The sequence below is a fragment of the Coregonus lavaretus genome (genome assembly GCF_964263955.1).
Source record: "Coregonus lavaretus genome assembly, contig: HAP1_SCAFFOLD_461, whole genome shotgun sequence".
NCBI lineage: Eukaryota > Metazoa > Chordata > Actinopteri > Salmoniformes > Salmonidae > Coregonus > Coregonus lavaretus.
The window spans coordinates 35,673-52,551 of NW_028157144.1; the positions used below are offsets into that span (position 1 = coordinate 35,673).

Here is a 16,879-nt window from a genome sequence, read left to right on the forward strand (position 1 = left end):
ATTTTATATTTACGTCATTTAGCAGACGCTCTTATCCAGAGCGACTTACAGTTAGTGAATGCATACATTTTCATACTGGAGTTATTGTGGTGGTGTAGGCTATTGAATGGATTTATTAGACTTTTTAAATGTAGATGTTCCAAAGGTCCGCATCAGTGGCTTGCAGGCTATGAGTGGAATCCAGGAGATGCTAAACGTGTTGATGTTAATTAAGGGTGAATTACCATGAGACTGTAATTATTTTGCACTATGGCCTATTTATTGCCTTACCTCCATAACTTGCTACATTTGCACACACTGTATATATATTTTCTGTTGTATTTTGACTGTATGTTTTGTTTTACCCCATATGTAACTCTGTGTTGTTGTTTTTATCGCACTGCTATGCTTTATCTTGGCCAGGTCGCAGTTGTATATGAGAACTTGTTCTCAACTGGCTTACCTGGTTAAATAAAGGTGAAATAAAATAAAAATAAAAATATCTGAATGACAATCACCGGCTGACAGAATGTCAGTGACATCAATAAGGGATCATAGCTTTCACCTGGATTCACCTGGTCAGTCTATGTCATGGAAAGAGCAGGTATCCCTAATGTTTTGTACACACAGTGTATATCATGTCTATATAATAAATAAACACACTTGAACTTAGAAGGGAAGGAGGAGGTCAGCCAGAAAGGGAGGGGAAAAGATGGACAGACTTGTGGTTAGATTGTAGGTGAACATAACTTAGAAAATACACAGGCCCTTAAGTAATATGTCCTCAAATATTATTTAATCTAAAAATCTCACATTAGCTGACGAAATGAAATGAATCATAGAGGTCTTATAACTAATTCCATTCTACAGGCTCATTTGTTTTGTCTCATGTCTCTTTATATTCATATACCCTGGGGACCATGTAGCTTCGTATCTGTCATGATTGGAGTTGTGTTGCGCTGTTATGCCTTTGTAGTTGAGTTGCCTTCGTCCTGTCAGTATACAGAAACTTTAAAGAGGAACTGCACCTAAAAAAACACACTTCTCATTTAGAAAACAGCCTCTGTGGGATCGAAATGAGTGAGAAACATTCATTCTTCTGTCAAAATTGACTACAGAATGTAAAGAGTCTGGCAGATGACGGCTGGCAGCACACAAGTAATCATCAATTTGGAGTGAAGCTGCACGCCACCCGGTCCTAATGTCTGTGGTACATTTGAGTTGACTTTAGATATCTCTATGCGGCTAGTTAGGGACCATCGGTAAATTACACAATGTTCATGGGACGATATGTAAAAATGTCAATAGCTCCAAATAGCTTAAATTACTTAAAAATCAAATCAACTATACATTTTTGAAATTCATATACAAATGAATGTTTAAATGAGACAATTACACTATTGTTCATTTACAAATATTGAAAGAATTTAAAGAGAAAATGTAAAGATATGACACTATTGTCTCATTTTCATTGTTTAATTTATTGCCGGTCCCTAACTAGACCCTGATATAGGCTATCCAAAGCCAGTCAGGTGACATTTGGGAACCTGTAAACACACACAAGAGACACCCACATCAAACCACACCCCAAAACCAACTCACGTTTGAATTCAGTCATGGCCGCTAACATTTCTAAACGAACCCAATCTAAAACGACGAGGCCAAATCAGGAAGCGCAGTCGCCCTTTAAAACTAACTAATGACATGTTGCACCTCAACCTTTCTACCTTTCAGATGATCCAAGGAGGAGGACAGATGACAACAGCAGGCCAGTGGATCCCTTAAAACAGCAGCAGCCAGGGGCAAATGGTAGGGAGGAGAATGATTTAGTTGACCCAGACACAGGCCAAGGGCTGCACTACATACAAGCTGCATACAGTGCCTTGCAAAAGTATTTTATCCCCCTTGGCGTTTTTCCTATTTTGTTGCATTACAATCTGTAATTTAAATGGATTTTTATTTGGATTTCATGTAATGGACATACACAAAATAGTCCAAATTGGTGAAGTGAAATGAAAAATATAACTTGTTTCAATAAATTCAAAAAAATAAATTACGGAAAAGTGGTGCATGCATATGTATTCACCCCCTTTGCTATGAAGCCCCTAAATAAGATCTGGTGCAACCAATTACCTTCAGAAGTCACATAATTAGTTAAATGAAGTCCACCTGTGTGCAATCTAAGTGTCACATGATCTGTCACATGATCTCAGTATATATATACACCTGTTCTGAATGACCCCAGAGTCTGCAACACCACTAAGCAAGGGGCACCACCAAACAAGCGGCACCATGAAGACCAAGGAGCTCTCCAAACAGGTCAGGGACAAAGTTGTGGAGAAGTACAGATCAGGGTTGGGTTATAAAAAAAAAAAAAGAAACTTTGAACATCCACGGAGGCTTATCTATTTGTCAGTCTCAAGGCTCAATCCTTCTATTCATTATTTAATCTTGTATTGAAACCTCAGCTTCTTCAAATGACTGAAATATGACATTAATTAGAGTGCTATCCAAAAACCAGTAAAACAATTTTACCATTCACATACTGTCAACACTCATTACATTTTACATCAACCCTCTTTCTCAATGTCTTTTCACTTATCGTAAGGTTTAGAAAACAAAACAAAACAAACATGATAATTCTCTCCTTATTAGAAGGCATTGTTTTCATTGTAGTCTACCCTAGCAATGTTACTCTATATTTTATTACCAACCTCTGTTGGATATTCACTTTCTGCTTCACACTTATTAAAATGTCTACTATTTTAAGATTGACATGTAATGCCCCGAATTTATCAACTACAAATTCAGAAGGGAAAATATAAACTTCGGAGGGAGCCCACTCTCCCAGGCAGCTCTCGAGACCAGGTTTCTTTCTGATTGTATCTTTCACTATGAATGGCCTGGCACTGTCCATCCGTCCCCAGTAGATGGTGTTCTCCGTCCATCATAAGTCTGGCGCCTGAGGGCGTAGACAGGAAAACAGACACTTTCCATTTTGCCTACTCACTAATTGGTTTAGAACGTCAACGGTTGGAATATCAACAAAAACTCCATCGGGAGTACACTAAATTATAGCCTTAAGTTTAAAAACAAATGTCTACATGTTCAACATTTCAATGGTTCTATTTAACAGGGCATAGGTTTTGTTTCGAAATGTATTACCAAGACGGAGGAAATCCCAAAAGCATTTATAGTTTTTATTAGTTAGGGGTAAGTCAATTCCCATACTTTTACCAAAAGTGAACATATGGCAATCTTTTTCTTAGACTATTTCCCAGAGCCTTTAGACAGTCATACAATGCTTTAACCTTATCTTTATCAAATGATCCATAAAGGGACCGACTCAGAATACTTTTCTCATCCCTTACGTACGTCTACGTTTGGGTGTGCAAGTTTGTAAAACAATTATTATTATTATTATTTCCATGATAACTTTATCAAACCTCCAGTAATCGATTATACACACATACAATTTCTCATTTTTTCCCCATATCTTCACAGAAGCCATATATCAGAACCCCTAGATAACATTATATATCGGAACCCCTAGATAACATTATATATCGGAACCCCTAGATAACATTATATATCGGAACCCCTAGATAACATTATATATCGGAACCCCTAGATAACATTATATATCGGAACCCCTAGATAACATTATATATCGGAACCCCTAGATAACATTATATATCGGAACCCCTAGATAACATTATATATCGGAACCCCTAGATAACATTATATATCGGAACCCCTAGATAACATTATATATCGGAACCCCTAGATAACATTATATATCGGAACCCCTAGATAACATTATATATCGGAACCCCTAGATAACATTATATATCGGAACCCCTAGATAACATTATATATCAGAACCCCTAGATAACATTATATATCGGAACCCCTAGATAACATTATATATCGGAACCCCTAGATAACATTATATATCAGAACCCCTAGATAACATTATATATCGGAACCCCTAGATAACATTATATATCGGAACCCCTAGATAACATTATATATCGGAACCCCTAGATAACATTATATATCAGAACCCCTAGATAACATTATATATCTTAACCCCTAGATAACATTATATATCGAAACGTATTATTCAATCAGCTTACTAGGCAAATTCCAATCTCTTATTATCAACATTTCAATCTTATTATGTAATGATTGGTTCAGGAGTCTTCAGGCTTCGTGTCCTAAGAGTTCAGTTCTCCTCACATTTCCACCTAATCTGTCACGGTTCTCTCTTCGATACCCACACTCATTTTATTGGTTATTAATCTGATCCTTTACAGTCTAAGAAATAACAACCCACACTCTCCTCATTCACACGGGAGGCTATTCCTCCTGTCAAAAAGGTTAATCATTCACAGGTATTCTCTCATACATGCATGTTCAACACACCCAGGCCCGGCGCCACCAGGGGGCAGAAGAGGGCAATGCCCCCTTAGTTGGAATATTGTGCCCCCTCAGTTCTGTATCCATATTCTGTCCCACAATCTGCCCCCTCCGTCACGCCCAACCCATTTGTTGTGTATGCTTCATTCATGCAACTCCCTTGCACGCATCATACGTACGTCATCCACATTTTACCGGTTGAAAAAAACTTCACAGTAGAAGGGTGGGTCAATTTGACCGTTTAGGTTTTTACTTTAAAAGTTACTTACTACGAAAAACAAAACGCGCAGCTGGATGGAATTTAGCTAATGTTAACAGTTAGGGAGGTAGCTGATAGTATGATGGATATTAGAAAGTGGCTTCTCCAGGGCACAACGGCAGCGTCGGATCAAAGCGGCGGGGAGGAGGAGAAGCCTGCCACATAGAGGCCAAAGGCAAGGCTGCTGGTCGACGCTAATAACCGAGGCCAAGGCCGCTGAGCCGACGCTAATCACTGAGGCCAAGGCCGCTGAGCCGACGCTAATCCCCGAGGCCAAGGCCGCTGAGCCGACGCTAATCACCGAGGCCAAGGCCGCTGAGCCGACGCTAATCACCGAGGCCAAGGCCGCTGAGCCGACGCTAATCCCCGAGGCCAAGGCCGCTGAGCCGACGCTAATCACCGAGGCCAAGGCCGCTGAGCCGACGCTAATCACCGAAGCCAAGGCCGCTGGGCCGACGCTAATCACTGATGCCAAGGCCGCTGAGCCGACGCTAATCACGAGGCCAAGTCTGCTGAGCCGACACTAATCACCAAGGCCAAGGCCGCTGAGCCCAGCAGCAAAGGCACCTGCGAAACCGTTTTGCAGCCTGGTGACATAGGAGGTAACAAACCCGAGGAGGGGCCTGCAGCCGCCAAGACCGAACCTAACAGCAGCACCGCCAGTATATTACAAGCACCGACGCCTCCGTTAGTGCCTGACGACCTCGGTGATGAGGAGCCAGCGCAGGTTTGTCTGGGGAAATACCCAACCTGCCTGTACTGTGGGAGAAAACTTACATTTTGTAGCATGTGGTTCAAAGGCAGAGAGTGACTGCTGCAAGGCAGATGCAGTTTGATGAGTTATGGGAGAAATACAAGCACACAGACACCCCCGCTCCAAGCAAATGGCAAAGAGTAGTGAGTAGTAATCTGAAACAACATGTGGTGGAAACACCATTGGGTCAGCTAGAAGAGGACAATGAGAGGGAGTGCAAAATACTGTTTTTCAGCACTCTGGATGCTGTACTGGGAGAAATGTCAGCAAGATTTAACCAACGAAACAGCCAACTTGTTGAGGCCCTGTGTTCCTTGCACCCAGAGAATGAAACCTTTATGGATGTGGAAAAATTGGAACCACTGCTGGACTTAATCTCAGGAGATTTTGTGGAAACTGAGTTTACTGTCGCACGCCAGTTTCTACAGACTGAAATCGCCCGATCTGGAGAAGACAAATGGACAACGCAGAGCATTTTAGATAGATTCTCCGGGCCTCTAACAGCAATGTCTACTGTGATGATGGCATTGAAGCTGGGATTAACATTTGGAGCATCCACGGCAACTTGCGAGAACTCTTTTTCAACATTGAAAAACGTATTCAGTGAGCACAGACGGAGCATGTTGTACTGGAGGAAAGAGCAGCTGATTCAACTGACATTTGAGAGGGATCTTACAAGCAAATTCCGTGGGGAGTGGAAGGAGAGACTGCTGAGGAGGTTCAACACAGCATCAAGGTGGCTGCAACTCTTTTGAATCTGGGTAAGAACAGGCAGCCTGGCTGGGCTTGTATTATTTAGTTATTTGATAGCTTTTGGAAATGCGTGGCAAACGTCAGAAATAGGCGTAGACGTGATTTTCTTTATTGGCGTTGCTGCCAAGTCTGCTGCTTGATTTCTGTGATTGGATTGGAAATGTTTGGTTTATAATATAATCAGATTGTTTTTTATGTTGTTTTATAATGTAGAAGAGGTGCTTTGCATTACATTGATGAGGGTGGGCAGAACTTGACCAATGGTTGAGTAACAATGTAGCTATAGTGTTGCCATAAACAACTCGTTGCTATGGAATACTAATGTCTCTGTTATCATACGCAGCGTAGGACGGCACTCTTGTGGGAAGACAGCTTGGTAGCTGCGTTCAAGCTGCATTGTACCGATAAGTCGTGGTAGTGCGTTGTACATTATTGTTTGCTTTCCGCGATTGGAAATGCATTGTATTGGCATGAGGAAGTGTTATTACGGTAATTAGCAACTGTTTTGCATTGTATTGGCATGAGGAAGTGTTATTACGGTAATTAGCAACTGTTTTGCATTGTATTGGCATGAGGAAGGGTTATTATGGTAATTAGCAAATGTTTTGCATTGTATTGGCATGAGGAAGTGTTATTACGTTAATTAGCAACTGTTTTACATTGTATTGGCATGAGGAAGTGTTATTATGGTAATTAGCAACTGTTTTGCATTGGATTGATGGGTATTTTGCATGTAGCTGTGTAGCGTTGTCATAACTTACAATTTCTCGAGCCGGTTATGAATTGTCCACGTTTGTAAAGCGGTGCAGTAGCCTGTATTCTTGTGGCAAGACAGCCGTGCGTGGCTGCAAATACATTGTGTGTAATTGTACTATCGATTATTATCCACCCTGTGTTATCAGCAAGCGAAAATAGTTGTGCCCCCTTAGTAATTTCTGATGCCCCCTTGCCGAGTTAATCCTACCGCCGGGCCTGGGTTACAGGTGAAATAAATGATGGTGAATGTGCAAGGTGATGAGATTGATGCTCCTTTCCAATAAATATCGAGGGTCTTATTCTGGTGACATGTTGATCGATGCTTGGCTGCTAATGAAGGTAGTTGTGTGGCACTACATTAGATCACTCAAATATGGTGTCCTTGCGCGCTGCAGGATACATTCAGAGTAAGAATTTGTGATTAGTCCGGAGTCCCGGCTAGTGCTGCGGCTGACCCCCTTAAATACCTGCCGCCTCAGTACATCCACGTCTTCCTTTTCTCACCTCATTCATTTGTCTTGGAGATGAGAGGCTGGTGGTTGACAGAGGAAAAGGAAACCAGGTAGAAAGAGGAGGATACAGGGCATTCAGAAAGGATTCTGACCCCTTGACTTTTTCCACATTTTGTTACGTTACAGCATTCTACAATTGATTAAATAAATAACAGTCCTCATCAAATCAAATCAAATTTTATTTGTCACATACACGTGTTTAGCAGATGTTATAGTGGGTGTAGCGAAATGCTTGTGCTTCTAGCTCTGACAGTGCAGTAATATCTAACAAGTAATATCTAACAATTTCACAACATATACCCAATACACACAAAACTAGTAAGGAATGGGATTTAAGAATATATACATATATGGACAAGCAATGACAGAGCGTCATGGACTAAGATACAGTAGAATATTATAGAATAGAATACAGTATATACATATGAGATGAGTAGTGCAAGATATGTAAACATTATTCATGGTCCACTGATTCATATTGATACCAGTCCATTCATTGGCTGTAAAAGTGGGTAAAAACAGAAAAGCATATAACTGTAGCTATGTGGTCTTTACTTGAGTGTGTTTCAGCAGGGTGAGGTCAGAGAGATGCTTCCAAGTCAGTATTTTTCTGAACTCATAAAATCCTTTATACAATCTGATGGGATGAATGTTCAACCCCATTTAAATGACCATAAAGTCTATATAGTACCTTTAAGTTAAGACCTCACAGATCTGTTCATGGCAAAGCAGTTCAATTAATGATATTAATTGATTCTTAAATAATATAACTTATAAATCATGAGCCTCATCTTGAGGAGTCACCTGTGACAGTATTCATAAAGAGTAGGAGTACTGAGGATACCAATAAAACACTTGATTATCAGGGTGGGGAGATCGCTGAGCTGAAACAGAACGTGGAAAAGCCTTCATTTCTCAGAACAAAGAATAGACTGACGAGTTTTAGAAGAAAGTTATTTGTTTCTGGCCATTTTGAGGCTGTAATCGAACCCACAATTGCTGATGATCCAGATACTCAACTAGTCTCAAGAAGGCCAGTTTTATTGCTTCTTTAATCAGCACAACAGTTTTCAGCTGTGCTAACATAATTGCAAATGGGTTTTCTAATGATCAATTGTTCTTTTAAAATGATAAACTTGGATTAGCAAACACAATGTGCCATTGGAACACAGGACTGATGGTTGCTGATAATGGGCCTCTGTACGCCTATGTAGATATTCCATTAAAAATCAGCAGTTTCCAGCTACAATAGCCATTTACAACATTAACAATGTCTACACTGTATTTCTGATCAATTTGATGTTATTTTAATGGACAAAAAAAATCGAAAACAAGGACATTTCAAAGTGACCCCAAACTTTTGAACGGTAGTGTATATCAGAACAAATAGCAGCAGGAATGGTTATACAGCTAGAGACACAATACTGTTAAAATATATATCAGAACAAATAGTAGCAGGAATGGTTATACAGCTAGAGACACAATACTGTTAAAATATATATCAGAACAAATAGCAGCAGGAATGGTTATACAGCTAGAAACACAATACTGTTAAAATATATATCAGAACAAATAGCAGCAGGAATGGTTATACAGCTAGAGACAGAATACTGTTAAATTATATATCAGTATATTATGGAAACTAGTTATTGCAGGTAAATACAATTATTATAATAAAATCAGTAAGGTACACATTTGCACTAAATGATCATGAATGGGCAATATGTTGGGTAAACAACCCACTACAGGAATTATTTTATGGTAACCAGTTGTCAATAGTTATTTGCTACATATGAATATGCATAAAGGAGCCAAAGGCACCTTGATTACATAGATCACACAGAAGAGAGGTTAATATGTTCATTAAATGATGTTTTCTAGGTGGAAGGTTTACCCTGTGTATGAGATTAAAATGTATCAGCTGGTGATTAGGATTGGTAGATGAACCCACTAAGTTCCTGATGAACTCAACTGGTGAGCCTCTTTAGCAGCTAGTTCCATGGACACACTGATTCCAATGTCCTTTGCCAAGGTCAGATGACTTTCAGTCAACAGTCTCTTTTGTGTAGCTTCACTCCGTAGCCCACATACTAGTCTGTCTCTAATGATGTCATTTAGAACAGCATTAAACTCAGTGTTCTGGTAGTTTCTTTAATGCAGCAGCAAACATTGTTACTGATTCTCCCTCTTCCTGATGTCTCCTGTGGAACCTGAACCTTTCAGCATTAACTAGTGGTTCTGGTGAAAAATGTCCTTTAAGTATCTCCACAATATCCCCATACGTCGTATTACCTGTTCTGACTGGCTGTAGCAGGCTGCCTAGTAAATTAAATGTCTTTGGCCCCATTACACTAAAACATGGAGGCACAATGTTGTCCTCATCCATGTCATTTACAAGAACAAAATATTCAAACCGTTCTGTATATGAGCTCCACTGCTCAATACTTTTATCAAACTGTCCAATGTTTCCAACAATTCCAATAATGTTTTGTTTCTCAATAAGCTCCTGATTGTCACTCACTTCAATATTGTCCTCAACCAAAGCAATATTTTCCTCAGTCATGTGATCTTCATTCACTTCACTCACTGACGTTTCCTCCTAAGTTCGCTCATTTAGCAGATTTAATTAAAAGGTTTGTCTTCACAGTTGAATAAATGTCCTATCCTTTAATCACTGTATATTCCTCCTTTTTAATCACGTTGTTTTCCCACTCCGATGTCCGTCTCCAGTCCTTTTCTGCCGCCCATGACGATGTTAACTCCAGTGGTGGAAAAAGTACCCAATTGTCATACTTGAGTAAAAGTAAAGATCCCTCAATAGAAAATGACTCAACTAAAAGTGAAAGTCACCCAGTAAAATACTACTTGAGTAAAAGTCTAAAAGTATTTGGTTTTAAATATACTTAAGTATCAAAAGTAAATGTAATTGCTAAAATATACTTAAGTATCAAAAGTAAAAGTACAAGTATAAATCATTTCAAATTCCTTACATAAAGCAAACAGATTTTCTTGTTTTTAAAATGTACGTTCAGCCAGAGGCACACTCCAACACTCAGACAATTTACAAACAAAGCATTTGTGTTTAGTGAGTCTGCCAGATCAGAGGCAGTAGGGATGTTCTCTTGATAAGTGCGTGAATTGGACCATTTTCTGTCCTGCTAAGCATTCAAAATGTAACAAGTACTTTTGGGTGTCAGGGAAAATGTATGGAGTAAAAAGTACATTATTTTCTTTAGGAATGTAGTGAAGTAAAAGTAAAAGTAGTCAAAAAAATAAACAGTAAAGTCAAGTACAGATACCCAAAAAAACTACTTAAGTAGTACTTTAAAGTATTTTTACTTAAGTAATTTACACCACTGGTTAACTCTCTTTCTTAGCTAGCTCGACTATGCACTTGCCTCTGCTATCAATACACTGTGCTAACATTAGCCTAGACTGGACCACAGAAAATAACAGTTTTAAACAGTTGTAAAAACCCACTTCTTCCAGACAGAATAGTTCCTGTAGATTCAGACTTACTCATCACCAATCTTTTGTTATGTCTAGTGGGTTTCATAACCACGTTTGTACAACAATTCAATAATGATGAGACAGGAGACAGGAATCAGTTCAACCATTTATCTGGAACGTGATCATCTCAACACATACAAACCCCCATGATGCTCTGCGGCACAATTCCAATACACAGCAAATACATAGATAAGTAAATGGACACTAAATAAAACTCATAGAGGAATTTAAATGTTCAGTTGTAGAAAGTAGGGCCATGGGATAGGGTCAGAAAGGTCAGTACGTTTGATAACTGGTTACAGAGGTGACATAACAAGCATAAGGTCCATTATAACACAGTGAAGTAGAGGTGGGAGCTAAAAGCAGACATGGACAGTGAGACGGTGTGAGGAGGTCAGGGGTGAAACACTAGATCAGGACAGGTAGAAATGGCAGGGCTGGTTGTGTTCAGTGTGTGTGTCCAGTGTGTGTGTGTGTGTGTCCAGTGTATGTATGTGTGTGTGTGTCCAGTGTGTGTGTGTCCTGTGTGTGTGTGTGTGTTCAATGTGTGTGTGTCCAGTATGTGTGTGTGTTCAGTGTCAGTGTGTGTGTGTGTGTTCAGTGTCAGTGTGTGTGTGTGTTCAGTGTGTGAGTGTGTGTGTTTCCATTGTGTGTGTGTGTGTGTGTGTGTGAGTGTCCAGTGTGTGTCTGTCCAGTGTGTGTGTGTGTGTGTTTGTGTGTTTGTGTGTGTGTCCAGTGTGTGTGTGTGTGTGTGTGTGTGTCCAGTATGTGTGTGTGTGTGTGTGTGTGTCCAGTGTGTGTGTGTGGATGCGTGTCCAGTGTGTGTGTGTGTCCAGTGTGAGTGTGTCCAGTGTGTGTGTGTGTTCAGCATGTGTGTGTTCAGTGTGTGTGTGTATCCAGCGTGTATGTTTAGTGTGTGTGTGTCCAGTGTGTGTGTGTGTGTGTTCAGCGTGTGTGTGTTCAATGTGTGTGTGTCCAGTGTCTAGTGTGTGTGTGTGTGTGTGCGCGTGTGTGATCAGTGTGTGTGTCCATTGTGTTTGTGAATCCAGTGTGTGTGTGTGTGTGTTCAGTGTGTGTGTGTCCAGTGTGTGTGTGTCCAGTGTGTGTGTGTGTGTCCAGTGTGTGTGTCCTGTGTGTGTGTGTGTGTGTCAGGTGTGTGTGTCCAGTGTGTCTGTGTGTGTGTGTCCAGTGTGTGTGAGTGTGTGTCTAAGTGTGTATGTGTGTGTGCCCAGTGTGTGTGTGTCCAGTGTGTGTGTGTGTGTGTGTGTGTGTGTGTGTGTGTGTGTGTGTGTGTGTCCTGTGTGTGTGTCCTGTGTGTGTGTGTCCAGTGTGTGTGTGTGTGTGTGTGTGTGTGTGTGTGTGTGTGTGCGTGTATGTATGTGTGTGTCAGGTGTGTGTGTGTCCAGTGTGTGTGTGTCCAGTGTTTATGTGTGTGGGTCCAGCGTATGTGTGTGTGTCCAGTGTGTGTGTTTGTGTGTGTCCAGTGTGTGTGAGTGTGTGTGTGTGTGTGTGTCCAGTGTGTGTGTGTGTGTCCTGTGTGTGTGTGTGTGTCAGGTGTGTGTGTGTGTCCTGTGTGTGTGTGTGTGTGTCCAGTGTGTGTGTGTGTCCTGTGTGTGTGTGTGTCCAGTGTGTTTGTGTGTGTCCAGTGTGTGTGTGTGTCCTGTGTGTGTGTGTGTGTGTGTGTTTGTTCAGTGTGTGTGTGTGTGTGTCCAGTGTGTGTGTCCAGTGTGTGTGTGTCCTCTGTGTGTGTGTGTGTGTGTGTCTAGTGTGTGTGTGTCCAGTGTGTGTGTGTTTGTCCAGAGTGTGTGTGTGTCCAGAGTGTGTGTCCAGTGTGTGTGTGTTTGTGTGTCCAGTGTGTGTGTGTCCAGTGTGTGTGTGTGTGTGTGTGTGTCCAGTGTGTGTTTGTCCGGTGTGTGTGTGTTCAGTGTGTGTGTGTGTGTCCAGTGTGTGTGTGTGTCCAGTGTGTGTGTGTGTGAGTGTGTGTGTGTGTGTCCAGTGTGTGTGTGTGTGTGTGTGTCTAGTGTGTGTGTGTGTGTGTGTGTGTGTGTGTGTGTGTGTGTACAGTGTCCAGTGTGTGGGTGTGTTTGTCCAGTGTGTGTGATCAATGTATGTGTGTCCTGTGTGTGTGTGTGTGTGTGTCCAGTGTGTGTTTGTCCGGTGTGTGTGTGTTCAGTGTTTTTGTTCAGTGTGTGTGTGTGTGTGTGTATGTGTGTGTACAGTGTGTGTGTACAGTGTGTGTGTATCAAGTGTGTTTGTGTGTCCAGTGTGTGTCAGTGTGTGTGTCCAGTGTGTGTGTGTGTTCAGTATGTGTGTGTGTGTGTGTCCAGTGTGTGTGTGTGTGTGTGTGTGTCCAGTGTGTTTGTGTGTCCAGTGTGTGTGTTTGTGTCCAGTGTGTGTGTCCAGTGTGTCAGTGTGTGTGTGTGTGTCCAGTGTGTGTGTGTGTGTGTGTGTGTGTGTGTGTCTAGTGTGTGTGTGTGTGTGTACAGTGTCCAGTGTGTTTGTGTCCAGTGTGTGTGTGTGTGTGTCAGTGTTACCATGGTTATTATTTACAGGGACACTGAGGAGTCAACATGAACCCTAAACCCTGGATAGAGGGGCTCAGTGAATGTGGAGTGGAATGTGTTCAGGTGGGTCAGTGTGTCAGAGGAGACTCTGTAGAAGGACAGAGTGCCGGCTGGCCAGTCCAGATACACTCCTACTCTGTGGGAGCTGGAGGAGGGGACGTCTATGGTAGTGGACTTATTATTGTGCCTGGCAGAGTAACTGTTGTCAGAGCAGAACAGACTCCAGGACTTGTCATTGTCTCCAAGCCTACCTTCATAACCCCTTCCTCTCCTGCTGATTCCTTTATATGTCACTCCTATACCAGCCCCTTCCCCACTCCACTCTACCTCCCAGTAACAGCGCCCAGTCAGACCCTCTCTACACAGAACCTGTTCCCAGTCCTCAAATCTCTCTGGGTGATCAGGATACGGCTGCTCCTCTCTCCTACATGTCACCTTTCTGTTCTCCTCAGACAGAGAGAGGAGTCTGTTTACTGTGTTTAGGTCCAGTGTGAGATCACAGACATCTGATGGATGAAACCAGACACAATATTAGAAATCATTATCATTCACATTAGAATGTTAACTCACTTTTCACTAATTCATTTAATGTAGATGTTTCTAGGTATCAAAAGGAGAAGTTAAGGTAACTTGAGATTTGTTCAATGATCATATGTTATACTGTATGGTAATATAAAACACACTTATTCCCATTAAATACACACACACACACACACACACACACACACACACACACAGCGGTATGCATGCATGAACACAAACAGACATTTCTAAAGTAACACAAACACACACCACACACACACACAGACACACACATTGTCAAAGCAACTCTTTTCTAAATTTGGTGTCCCTGATTTGTGCTTCTGTAGAACTACAGCTGATATTTAATATGACCAAGTAAGTAATGATGGTGGTCTTTGACTTTGACTTCACTTGAATTAAGACTTATTCTTAGTCATTTTCTTCACAGCAGTCAACACTCACATTTTCTAAGTCCAGGATTCATTGTGTTCTCTCCACCATGTTCCACACTGTAGCGGTAAGCAGAAGAACAGACAGTCATTGAGGGATACACCTGAACTCACACACACACACACACACACACACACACACACACACACACACACACACACACACACACACACACACACACACACACACACACACACACACACACACACACACACACACACACACACACACACACACACACACACACACACACACACACACACACACACACACAGTCAGCATATAACTTTGTCCAAGTGGTGGTCAGAATGTTTGTCTTAACTAGCCTGATAACTCCAACATGTTTGATATGAACATTGACATAAACCCTCTACATACTTGAGATTATCCAGTCTGCAGTGTGGATCCTCCAGTCCAGCAGAGAGCAGTCTGACTCCTGAGTCTCCTGGGTGATTGTAGCTCAGGTCCAGCTCTCTCAGGTGTGAGGGGTTTGACTTCAGAGCTGAGACCAGAGAAGCACAGCCTTCCTCTGTGACTAGACAGCCTGACAGCCTGCAAAGAGTCAAATCATATTAAAACCACACTGCTATTCTTTGGTGTTGAGTAATTTTCTTTCTGTGAGTAGATAACATGTTTCTAAACACTAATAAAGTAATCCTGATGATGCCATGACTGAGAAAAATAATAAATGAATCATGAATAATAATGAGTGAGAGAGTTACAGAGGCTACAACAAAACATACTAACCTCTCACTATTAACATAAAATAAACGGTGACATTCTGTACTGTCAAATAAAATAAAATAAAATCAAATCAAATTTTATTGGTCACATGCGCCGAATACAACAGGTGCAGACATTACAGTGAAATGCTTACTTACAGCCCTTAACCAACAGTGCATTTATTTTAAACAAAAAAAGTAAAAATAAAACAACAACAAAAAAAGTGTTGAGAAAAAAAAGAGCAGAAGTAAAATAAAGTGACAGTAGGGAGGCTATATATACAGGGGGGTACCGTTGCAGAGTCAATGTGCGGGGGCACCGGCTAGTTGAGGTAGTTGAGGTAATATGTACATGTGGGTAGAGTTAAAGTGACTATGCATAAATACTTAACAGAGTAGCAGCAGCGTAAAAAGGATGGGGTGGGGGGGCAGTGCAAATAGTCCGGGTAGCCATGATTAGCTGTTCAGGAGTCTTATGGCTTGGGGGTAGAAGCTGTTGAGAAGTCTTTTGGACCTAGACTTGGCACTCCGGTACCGCTTGCCGTGCGGTAGCAGAGAGAACAGTCTATGACTAGGGTGGCTGGAGTCTTTGACAATTTTGAGGGCCTTCCTCTGACACCGCCTGGTATAGAGGTCCTGGATGGCAGGAAGCTTTGCCCCAGTGATGTACTGGGCAGTACGCACTACCCTCTGTAGTGCCTTGCGGTCGGAGGCCAAGCAGTTGCCATACCAGGCGGTGATGCAACCAGTCAGGATGCTCTCGATGGTGCAGCTGTAGAATTTTTTGAGGATCTGAGGACCCATGCCAAATCTTTTTAGTCTCCTGAGGGGGAATAGGCTTTGTCGTGCCCTCTTCACGACTGTCTTGGTGTGTTTGGACCATGATAGTTCGTTGGTGATGTGGACACCAAGGAACTTGAAGCTCTCAACCTGTTCCACTACAGCCCCGTCGATGAGAATGGGGGCGTGCTCAGTCCTCTTTTTTTTCCTGTAGTCCACAATCATCTCCTTTGTCTTGGTCACGTTGAGGGAGAGGTTGTTGTCCTGGCACCACACGGCCAGATCTCTGACCTCCTCCCTATAGGCTGTCTCATCGTTGTCGGTGATCAGGCCTACCACTGTTGTGTCGTCGGCAAACTTAATGATGGTGTTGGAGTCGTGCCTGGCCATGCAGTCATGGGTGAACAGAGAGTACAGGAGGGGACTGAGCACGCACCCCTGAGGGGCCCCCGTGTTGAGGATCAGTGTGGCAGATGTGTTGTTACCTACCCTTACCACCTGGGGGCGGCCCGTCAGGAAGTCCAGGATCCAGTTGCAGAGGGAGGTGTTTAGTCCCAGGATCCTTAGCTTAGTGATGAGCTTAGAGGGCACTATGGTGTTGAATGCTGAGCTGTAGTCAATGAATAGCATTCTCACGTAGGTGTTCCTCTTGTCCAGGTGGGAAAGGGCAGTGTGGAGTGCAATAGAGATTGCATCATCTGTGGATCTGTTGGGGCGGTATGCAAATTGGAGTGGGTCTAAGGTTTCTGGGATAATGCTGTTGATGTGAGCCATGACCAGCCTTTCAAAGCACTTCATGGCTACAGACGTCAGTGCTACGGGTCGGTAGTCATTTAGGCAGGTTATCTTAGAGTCCTTGGGCACGGGGACTATGGTGGTCTGCTTGAAACATGTTG

At 42.1% G+C, this 16,879-nt stretch overlaps 1 pseudogene across 1 annotated transcript in view; it reads right to left on the minus strand.

Moving 5' to 3' along the window:
* Positions 1 to 11,039: 11,039 nt before the first annotated feature.
* LOC311125776 (NLR family CARD domain-containing protein 3-like) overlaps positions 11,040 to 16,879 on the minus strand; it is a 69,385-nt pseudogene continuing 63,545 nt past the window's right edge. The window contains exons 8-10 of the transcript XR_014615170.1: positions 14,829 to 15,033; positions 14,494 to 14,536; positions 11,040 to 14,015 (exon numbers count right to left, since the gene is read on the minus strand). The product of XR_014615170.1 is annotated as an NLR family CARD domain-containing protein 3-like (transcript). The remainder of the gene's footprint in view (positions 14,016 to 14,493; positions 14,537 to 14,828; positions 15,034 to 16,879) is intronic.